The following is a 12,060-nucleotide window of genomic DNA, read 5'->3' as shown; positions in this document are numbered from 1 at the left end:
TACCCATCATCGATGGCTCATCAGACTAGCCTACGATGGTAGTCGGCTGACCCTTTCTCTTCGGGTTGTGTGCATCTATCAGAGATAGCTAGGCTTACAAAATGGTCCTCCCAGACCTCTTTCTTTTTCGACCTCTCAAGGCCGGCAACTGTAGTATCACTTCCTCGGCCATCATCTGAAATATCGTCAACAGTAGCCGCTGGTGCCTCAGGGACAAGTGTAGAAGAGGGCTCTGAAGACTGACTGGCACTCTCTGAACCCTTAGAGGTGCTATATGAGAAAGAAGGCTCGTTCCGGAGTTGATACCTTCCTGTAGCTATGATTGGACATCAGGCTGCTCTTGCACTGAGTCTCCCTCCGATGCTTCCCGAGATGGGGCATATGAACTAGATTCGTAGGGCTCTGGATTTCTTCCTCTGCCGGCTATAGCTTTCTTGGTGATTATTTTTTGGAGGGCGAGGGGTAAAATGCATTTGCCTCGACCTCTGGAAGGTTCACCCCTCCCCTTTGAAGTATCACCGCAGCCTCGAGATGTAACCATTTTCTGTAACAAGCAACAACAGTAATCAGTTGTAGTTCAATTGCAAACAGACAGTAAACACACAGTTTAGAACATGCTGGCAGGGTGGGAAAGTGCGGTCCGCATAATTACAAGTACGGTCGCAGGCTGGGATGTGCGGACCGCACATTGTGAACTTGCGGCCACAACAATGAATCTGCGGTAGGCACAATTATTAGTGCGACCGCAGATTTAAATTGTGGTCTGCACTTTTATCATCGGGGCCGCACATCAGACTCACCAAAATGTCAACTCTCTGAAGATAGAGATTGGGCTGTTTTACGGCCGCATTTACTTTTCTGCGGCTGCGATGGGATTTCTGCGGTCCGTACAATTTTAAGTGCGGCCGCAAAATCAGCCTTGACTAAAGAACCCTAATCTCAACTTTTGCGCACCGCACAATTTCTTGTGCGGCCGCAGATTTCAAACAATTACGAGCAGACTTTCTAGGGTTGTTCAAGTTTTTGCACAAATTCGACATAGTATTAACAATGAAGCATGAAAATCAATTCACCCATTTCCCATAGAGCAATTATCAGTTGACCTAACACTGTTTAAACCTCACATGGTTGTAAAATTAAAATCTATTAATAAATGGCCTAAAGCTACCTAACAAATTGATAAAATTAAACTAAAAATTGAAGAATTTTATGAGTAATTGAAGCATTCCAGATATGATGTAGTGCAAATGAGTGAACACATATGTGGATTAAGTGTGGCAGATAATTTAACAAACGATTTCAATATTTTAAAATTTTGAGTGCCCGGAGAGGGGAACAAATGTACCGTATCCCCTAAGGTTATTATTTATACTTGACGATCAGACTGCATGGACATGGGATGAGTGTGGCCGCATAATTCCTTCTACGGTCCGCACTCTGTTACCTGGAGTCTCAAAAGCTCTTGCTGATCTGCAGTCCGTAGAATATGTGATGTGACCGCAGATTTTAATGTGCGGCCGCACTTTGGCCATTTCTCTGACTGACCAAACTTCAGAGAGTTTGCATTTCCCCTTTCCAATTTGTGCGGTCTGCACTGTAATTGTGCGGCCACAGTTCCCTTTTGTTGTAGCGACTACAATTGTGCGGTCCGCACAATACACATGCGGTCCGCACTTTTTCCACACTTAGCCAATTTTCTGAGCACAGTTCCTGTAAAGCTCACTCATTCCTACAACACACTTCAAATCCAGTTAGCACAAAAATAACACCTATCTACAAAAGAAGAAAAGAAAAAGAAAAAGAAACATGGGTTGTCTCCCAAGAAGCGCCTGATTTAACGTCGCGGCACGGTGCAAATTACCATCACTTCAAATGAATAACTGCCATCATGTGGCCATCATCAACCTTTCCCAAATAAAGCTTCACCCGGTGACCATTGACTCGGAATACCTCATCATTTTGTTCTTTAAGTCCAAGGCACCAAAAGGTGTCACACCTATAATTTCAAAGGGACCACTCCATTTAGATTTCGGCTTCCCGGGAAACATCTTCAATCATGAGTTGAACAACAAAACAAGATCGCCCACCTTAAATTCCTTGTTTTGGATGTATTTGTTATGAAGGTACTTCATCTTCTCTTTGTACAAGGACTAACTTGCATAAGCATCGTACCGGAACTCATCCAATTCATTAAAATGTGCAACCCGCAAGTTAGCGGCTGCATCCCAATCAAGATTCAATTTCTTTAAAGACCACATGGCTTTGTGATCAAGTTTCACCGGAAGATGACAAGATTTTTCAAATACCAACCGGTATGAAGACATCCCGATAGGAGTTTTGAACGCAGTCCGATAAGCCCATAGTGCATCATCAAGCTTCTTTGACCAATCTGTCCGGTTAGTATTCACTGTTTTGGACAAGATACTCTTTATCTCCCGGTTGGAGACTTCCACTTGACTGCTAGTTTGTGGATGATAGGAGTCGTAAATTTATGAGTGACACCATACTTGCTAAGAAAAGTGTCAAAAGCCTTGTTGCAAAAAAGCGACCCCCATCGCTAATGATTGCCCGCGGAGTACCAAATCTTTTGAAAATATTCTTCTCCAAGAACTCCACCACACTCCTCGCTTATTGGGTAGAGCAATGGCCTCAACCCATTTAGACACATAATCAACCTTGACCAAGATGTAGGTGTTTCCATAAGAACTCACAAAAGGACCCATGAAGTCAATACCCCACACATTAAAGATATCAATCTCCAAAATAGTAGTGAAAGGCATTTCATTCTTCTTAGAGATTCCACCGGCCCGTTGGCATTCATCACATCTTTTTACTATATCACTTGCATCGTTGTAGAGAGTGGGCCAATAAAAATCGCAACTTAGCACTTTGGTCGCCGTTCTTGCTCCGCCATTGTGACCACCATAAGGCGAAGAATGGCAAGCCTAAAGAATAACATTTTTCTCTTCGTCCGGTACACATCTTATAATTACCCCATCTGTGCAAATCCGGAAAAGGTATGGCTCGTCCCTATAATAATCTTGACAATACCGTTTGAGCTTCTTCTTTTGATTTGAAGAGAGCTCATCCGGGATGATTTCACACACAAGGAAGTTTTCTAGATCTGTGAACCATGGCACCTCATTCATTGAAATATCCAATAGTTTCTCATCGGGGATGAAGTCATTGATTTCAAGGCCATCATGTGGCCTCCCCTCCTCCTCCAAATGAGACAAGTGGTCTGCCACTTGATTTTCACTCCCTTTTTTATCTTGGATGTCAATATCAAACTCTTGCAACAATAGCACCCATCTCATCAACCTAGCTTTTGAATATTTCTTGATCATAAGATAGCAAAGTGCTGCATGATCCGTATGAACAATAACATTTGCACCCATCAAGTATGGGCAAAATTTCTCAATTGCAAACACAATGGCAAGAAGCTCTTTTCAGTAACGGTGTAATTAACTTGGGCATCATTAATGGTCTTACTAGCATAGTAGACCAGATGAAAAATTTTCTTGATACGTTGCCCCAAAACTGCCCCAACCGCTACATCACTAGCATCACACATGAGCTCAAAAGGAATACTCCAATTATGAGCGGTGGTAATGGGAGTTGTTGTCAACTTGAACTTTAGCAATTCAAAAGATCTCATACAATCATCATTGAAGTAAAGCTTAGAATCTTTCTGTAAGAGCTTGCACAATGGGTTCACTGCTTTAGAAAAATCCTTTATGAAGCGCCAGCAGAACCCCGCGTGACCCAAGAAACTTCTCACGCCTTTCACTGAAGTTGGAGGTGGAAGTTTAGAAATCACCTCTATCTTTGCCTTGTCGACCTCTATGCCATTCTTTGAAATTTTGTGGCCAAGGACAATGCCTTCCTCGACCATGAAATGGCATTTCTCTCAATTTAGCACCAAGTTCGTTTCTTTACACCTTGCCAATACTCTATCCAAATTTGCCAAGCAATCATCAAAGGAATCCCCGACTACCGAAAAGTCATCCATGAAGACTTCAAGGTAGTACTCTACCATATCCGTAAAGATCTCCATCACACACCATTGAAAAGTTATCGGTGCATTGCATAAGCCAAATGACATCCACTTAAAAGCGAAAGTGCCATAGGGACAAGTGAAAGTTGTTTTCTGTTGATCTTCCGGGGCAATAAGGATTTGGTTGTACCCCGAATATCCATCTAGAAAGCAATAGAAATCACGACCGGCCAACCTATCAAGCATTTGGTCAAGGAAGGGGAGTGGAAAATGGTCTTTTCTTGTGACTTTGTTCAGCTTCCGATAGTCCATACACACTCTCCACCCGGTCACCGTTCTTATGGGAATCAACTCGTTCTTATCATTGGTGACCACAATTATGCTCCCTTATTAGGGACACATTTCACCGGAGAAGTCCACGAACTGTCGGAAATAGGGTAGACCACCCTGGCATCCAACCATTTGATAATCTCCTTTTTGACCAAGTCTTGCATGGCTTTATTGAGTCTCCTTTGATGTTCAATGGAGGGTTTGGAATATTCCTCCAAGTTAATCTTGTGCATGCAAAATACGGGGCTTATTCCCCGAATATCCGCCAAAGTCCACCCAATAGCTTTCTTCCTCTTGTGGAGCACCGCCAATATAGAGTCAACCTGTATGTTAGTCAAACAAGAGGAAAGAATAACCGGTAAAGTAAAACAAGGGCCAAGGAATTCATACCTGATATGTGGAGGCAATGGCTTCAACTCCAAGATCGGAGGCTCTTCAATTAAAGGATTTGTAGGAGGAGTTTTTCTATTCTCAAGATCCATGGAAAGTTTCTGGGGTGCATAGTTGTACGACCCCATTCCTTGCAAACAATTTACACATTCCATGAAGCCATCCATCTCGTCATCATCAAAATTGAGCAATACGACCTCCAACATATCACCCATATTAATCGTGGCACTTTTATCATCAATAATGACATCGGTCACCAAGTGCACGAATGAACACACTTCATTGCTATTCGGCTGCCTCATAGATTTGCACACGTGGAACACCACTTTTTCATCACCCACCCGAAAAGTGAGTTCTCTGGCTTCTACATTAACAAGAGCCTTCCCCGTAGCCAGGAAAGGTTTTCCAAGAATAATCGGCACCTCATAGTGCACTTTACAACCAAGAATAACAAAATCCGCCGGGGGAACGAACTTATCGACACAAACCAATACATCTTCAATCAACCCCAATGGTCTCTTCATTGTACGATCGACCATTTGTAATCTCATAGATGTGGGTCTTGGTTTCCTAATTCCCCAAGGTCTTGAAAACCCGAATAGGGCATCAAATTGATACTCGTCCCAAGATCACAAAGAGCTTTGGCAAACTCAGCACTTCCAATGGTGCAAGAGATTGTGAAAGCACCGAGATCTTCAAACTTAGGATCCATCAAATGCACAATTGCACTCACTTGGTGAGTGACTTTGATAGTTTCAAAATTCATCGTTCGCTTCTTTGTCACGAAGTCCTTCTTAAATTTTGTGTATCCGGGTATTTGCTCCAAGGCTTCAACTAAAGGCACATTTATCAAGATACTCTTCATCATATCAATGAACTTTTTTAATTGATTCTCGCTATTTTGCTTGGTGAGCCTTTGATGATATTGAGGAGGTGGCTTAGGCAATGGTGCCTTAGCCTTTTGCACTACCGATTCTGGTATGTCAATCACATGCTCCCTAGACGTGTTCACTTCCTCTTGAGTCTCTTCCACCGTGTCATCAATATCAATCCGCACTTCATCATTTTCTTGCACTACATTGGTTGGGATCTCCTCTTATTCTACCACTTGTTCATCACCCACAAGTTGTCTTTGACTTGAGGTGGGTGCATTCCCGCCTCTTTCACTTCTTGTAGTAACGGCCATGGCATGCCCCGTATTGTTCCCACCCTTCGGGTTCACCATCGTGTCACTTGGTAGTGCCCCCTTAGGACGAGAATTTAAAGCTTGAGAGATTTGTCCCATTTGCACTTCCAAGTTACGGATCGATGTGTTGTGTGAAGCAAGTTGAGCATCAGAATCGGCGTTCTTCTCCATCATTTGCTTGAACATGTTCTCAATACGGCCCATTTTATTGTTGGAAGAACTAGGACCTTGGGAAGGATAAAGAGGTGGATTGCTCGGTTGTTGATACATCGAGGTCCTTTGAAAACCCGACCCCCGATTTCCTTGATTGTTATTCCACCCGCCTTGATTGGTGCCTCCCCTATTGCCTTGGTTATTGCTGTTATGCCAATTCCCTTGATTATTGCTTCCACTCCAATTGCCTTGACTGTTGTTGCTATTCCAATTACTTTGATTGTTTCTACCACTCCAATTACCTTGGTTGTGAGAATTCCAACTGCCTTGATTATTTTGAGGTCTCCATTGTTGTTGGCTAGGGACTTGGTAGTTGTTTCCTTGCCCTTGAAAGTTGTTCACATATTGGACCTCCTCTTCTTGGTCATTGTAAGATTCATCTTGATCAAATCCACTATCATCTTGCACAAAATTGTCCACCCTTTGTTACACTTGTGGACTTCTTGTTCTTCGCTTGTTCACCATCATATTTACTCCCTCCATTGCATTGACTTGCCTCGGGTTTTGCACTTGTTGAAGTTGAGCCTTTGCCAATTGGTTCATGGTGGTAGTCAACTCGACCATAGCTTGTCCATGATCATGAAACTCTTTGTGAAGGTGAATAACATTGGGGTCACCTTGTGGAACATTAGCCCGAGATTTCCACACTGAAGAAATATCCGCCATCTCATCCAAGATATCACACGCCTCCGCATAAGGCGTAGTCATGAAGTTCCCACCGGCAAGTTGATTCACTGCACATTGGTTGGTTGTATTGATCCCCCCTATAGAAAGTTTGTTGAATCATGTTCTTTGTCATATCGTTGTTGGGGCACTCTTTCACCATTGCTCTATACCTTTCCCATATCTCGTGTAGTGGTTCATTGGGCTCTTGCTTGAATGCTAGAATTTCATCCCGAAAAATAGCCATGTGCCCGGAAGAGAAGTACTTAGAAATAAAATTTTCCGCTAGTTCATCCCAAGTATGAATGGAATAAATTGGCAAGCGTTCCAACCAATCTAAAGCTTTCCCCCGTAGAGAGAAGGGAAAAATCCTTAGCCTCAAAGCATCCTCGAAGACACTTGTTTATATGTATTTTGACCCGGTGCATCGGTGAAGAACCCTCGTTTCTCGAGCAAAGTGAGCATCACGTTGGTGATTTGGAAGTTTACCGTCCTAATACGGGGAGGGACTATAGAACTTGCATACCCTTCATTCGGCAACACCCAGTGTGGAGCCGCTCGTGGTGGAGGTGGGGGTGGAACGGGCACATTGTCATGAGGCGGTCAACCTCGTCTATTGGTTTGAGGTTCAATAGGGACCTCATCCATTTGATCATCCTGAACGTCCACATCCCCCAAAGGTAAGTTTTCGAGCTCATTGTTTGCCATGATTGCACCTAGAATTTCTCAACTCATTAGTAACAAGGAAGGAAAAGAAGATATCCCAAAAACACACCTAAATATATAGCTAACACCGCTTTTAGCTCCCCGACAACGGCGCCAAAATTGATCTCGTCCAAGTTCACACGTCAATTCGAGGTTATGAAAACGGTCGATGCAATAATAATACCCAACAAGAGTCGGGGTCGAAATCCACAGGGAGCTACATGTATGGGAGTTAGTAGTGTATATCATAGCGTGTGAGTTTGTATATCTAAATTTGCACTTCCACAAAATTGGGGTATTTTAAAGTCTAAATTAAACTACGATTGCAATTAGTAAATAAAACTAGGAAATTGTTTTTGTTGTTTTTCAAATGTTATAAAAAGGCATAGGGCTATGACCTTCACCTAGGTGTTTGCCTAAATGGATATTAACTTTAATGCTTGTTTTATTGGACGAGGTGTATTATAGCTATCAACACTCAATTACCCACTCAATACCTCTCGGTCAGAGAGTGATTTTGCCTGATTTGGCTTTCTCAAATCCAAATAGGTATTGAAAAAAATGGTTGATAAAAAAGCTCAAGTCGGGTTGTTACTATATCTAGGTTCAACCCTTTAATTGGGATTGTCAATCTCTCGATTGACCCAATTTCTTGTTAGCCAAGTTTTCCTAGACTAAAGTCTCTCTTTCTCAAGTAAAGACCAAGTCAAATAGGCATGAACTAATGTTTGCAACAATTAATTTCACAAATAAAAGCAAGAACAAGGCTAAATAATAAACACCCAACCATAAACAATCATTAAATTAAACACCCATTAAGTTTACACACTAGGTTTGGGTCACAACCCTAGTAAAACTCTAGCTACTCATGCTTGAAATGGAAGAAAAAGAAGAAGAAATGATAATTAAACTCATATTGCTAATTAAAATGATAAAATCTATGTTCAAATAGCTCGAAATATGAAAAACTACTAAAAAGAGTAAAAGGAAACGGCTACTGTAGCAGCTGATGTCAAAAGTTGACCTAAAAATGTGAAACTCGCCTATTTATACATGGCTGGAAATTTCGGACAAAAATGCCCTTCGGGAGGTTCTACGGCCGCACAATTCCATGTGTGGTCCGCACTTTTCTTCAGCTTAAGAAATTCTGGTTTGCAGTTGCAATGCACTCTTTCTGTGGTCCACACAATTGTAACTGCGGCCACATCTTGCTCTTCTGCGGTCCACATAATTGTAATTGCGGCCGCATAACTCTCACACTTCTGGGGGACCTGAAATGCATCTTCTCTGAACTTTGCTCATGGCCTAGCTTTTGCGGCTGCACAATTCATCTGCGGACCGCACTTTGCACCAAACTCTGATGGTTTTTCCTTCACAACCTGCGGCTGCAGATGGTATTTTGCGGTCCGCACTTCTGAGTTTCTGTGCCTTTTATGTCTTTGAGTTCAAATTACTCCTTCTTGAGTTGGATTTCATCTCGGGAGTTCATCTTCCAATATTCCTGCAATTAAGCACATTTCATTAATTTTCGGGAACACAATTAAATGCTTTTGGACTAAAACAAAAGCTAAAAAGTACTAATAAGTAGTCAAAATCCCCACTTATCAGATGCCCGTAATCAAATCCAGCACCGACAATTAGCCTCATATCTGTTAGAACCCTATTTCAAACCTCCACAACACTGACAACGATGCAAGAAACATGAAGACCTCCTAACTATTCACCCGAATAAACAAGTCACCTCTAACACCACCGGGGCACACACCTCGCAAGCTAAAACTCAATAAGCACAGCACAAATACGGCTAAATATGCAAGGAGGAGCACGTACGAGAATTATCAAACAAGCCCGACAGACACAACTCCATATCAGTACCATTCTACGAATCAATTTAACAAGGAAGAATCAAAGTATATGAACAAATCACAAGGATCTCATCCTAATATAACTCCACTGCGGCACACAGCCTGGTTAAAACACCTCGAAACACCTGACACCGCGAGGGTCTCACCCTCAACTCTGAATCGCAAGTAGCATACACATCATACCAACCGAAACCTTCCACTAATTCAATTCCGCCAACAAAATCACAACACATACTGCACTCCTACACCCAAAAATCACATCAAAACTACCAAAATGAGGAATAGAAAGTCACTCAAAATCTCATAACTCTCAATAATGAATAAAAATAAAATGGTAGACACAGGCTACCACTATAGAATCTCCCAGCAGGGATAAACCCATAAGCAAAGTACTAAGTCACGAAACTCACTCACATGTGAAGCAAGATAAGAGGACTCATCTCGATAAGAAGAACCGAAACAAAATACGAATGATGCTCCTCTATGACAAATCAAAACCATACTTGAACGACATCATCTGGTGCAACGGCCTTATGCATACTGTAGGAAACACATCAACGGGCCGGGCCTTCCCCTCTTAGGCGTCCTCTACTCACCTGACATGTACCCCAAGCCAGCGGTGCATGGATATCGGCAGCTGGAACCAAACTCATAGCCTGAATACCTTGTTGTGACACATCTATCCGATGTTTGGGACAATCTCTCACCATGTGGCCGGTATCTCCATACTCAAAGCAATCTCTGTGCTGACGTGGCTGTGGAAACTGTGTGGTACGGGTACTCTGAGACCCATGGGTACCTGCAAGTCTAAGTTGTTCTTCCTCAGATGTTGCGGCCCTAACCATGGGCTGAACTGGGACCACAAGTTGAGTCGCCATGACATCTGGAACCTGACAATATGGACTCACTGCTCTGGAGTACGGGCGGTGGGAGTCTGAGTCCCTCCCTTGGTCTATGAAGTAGCAGGCGCAACCGGAATTAACCCTGCCTGAGCCAATGTACCGAACATGCTCAGGAACTGTGCTAAATTCTCCCGAAGTCTGAGGGTAACAGCAGGCACATCCGGTACCTGTCCCCCAATTAGAGCTACTGGCGGCTCCTCAACTGCTGCTCTGGTAGGCACCCTAGCTGCGGCACGTGCTCCTCTTCGGCCTCTGCCTCTGTCTTTCCCCTAGTGACACCTGCTCCGGGTGTAGCGTCATCAGTAACTGCAGCTCATGTCCTCACCATCTGTGAGAGAATAGAATGATAAAACCTCAAACTCATAGATCAATAAATTCGCACGATAGGAAATGAAGAAGTGAAACTGTCCTAATATTTTCGTAGCCTCTCGAAGATAAGTACAAAGTCTCTGTACTAATCCGCAAGACTCTACTAAACTCGCTTATGACTCGTAGCACCTATGAACCTAGAGCTCTGATACCAACTTGTTACGACCCCAGTTTCCCTCCGTAGGATGTCATGACGACACCTAGTCTCTAAGACTAGGTAAGCCTAACACTTACTAGATTAATAAAAGAAATCAACCATCAACGAAAAATATGGGATAAAAATCTTATATTCAATTACAATTCCTACAACCGGTAGCACAAGTCATAAGCTCTACTGACTTTGCTACAAAAACATCTAAATACAAATGTTTCAAAATAGAGATGAAACAATGCAAGTACAATAACAGAAGGTGACTCCGAGGCTTGTGAACGCAGCAACAAGTTTACCTTGAGTCTTCACATCAAGATCCGTACAACTAGCTAGCGATCGACTGACTCCGAATTACCTTGATCTGCACAAAAAAATGCAGAAGTGTAGTATGAGTACACCACAGCGGTACCCAGTAAGTATCAAGACTAACCTCAGTGGAGTAGTGACGAGGGACAGTCAAGACACCTACTGGACTGGATAACCTGTACAAGTATAGGTATAGAACTAATAGAGTATGATATCTCGACAGAACTACGCATAATGATAATAATAATACGGTGCTTGCAATAGGAAAAAGAAGCAACAATTAGCAGCTGGACACCACAAGTAATAACACAGTAGAGTAGGCTGGACATAGTTTAAATCTGGTGAAAAACAAATAAAGGAAAGACAAGTAGCAACTCGATAAGAATAACCTCTTTCACACCAGATTTATCTAATAATCCCCACGAGGTACCAAAACTCAAAAATGTTCACAATTCACGGATCCCAATTCGTGAACCCTAATCACTTGGCAGCTTGTACCCTCATTACAACTGGTAACTTCATGGACGACGCACGTGCCTATAGAATAATTATCACATAGAAGGCAAGTAGGCGAGGGTATGTATGAATGATCAATAACATCAGGATCCACCTTCTTAAAATGATAGGGGTGATTAATTACGTTTATGCTTGTGCAAGTGTTCTATCACAGTTCAGGCCAAAGAGTAAGAGTAGAGGAAATACACGGCACATAAGAAACGATCCCCACAATTTGCACAAGGTAAAACTCACACAAGTTAGGCACGCCACTACACAAATAATAATAACAACAACAACAATGCCCTTAGGCCATATCAAGTCATCACAAATCAATCCGCGACATATCCCACCTGGTCTCGCCACGTGCGCAATAAATAAGTAAATGCCCGCCTTGTCTCGCCACATGCACAAATAATTGTTCCCACCTTGTCTCTCCATATGCGCAAACACACAGATATAGCCCGCCTTGTCACGTCGCATGTGCA

This window comes from Nicotiana tomentosiformis, chromosome 7 (assembly GCF_000390325.3).
Source record: "Nicotiana tomentosiformis chromosome 7, ASM39032v3, whole genome shotgun sequence".
NCBI classification, from domain to species: domain Eukaryota; kingdom Viridiplantae; phylum Streptophyta; class Magnoliopsida; order Solanales; family Solanaceae; genus Nicotiana; species Nicotiana tomentosiformis.
The sequence above is the reverse complement of the archived record's forward strand: the minus strand, read 5'-3'. Positions refer to the sequence as shown.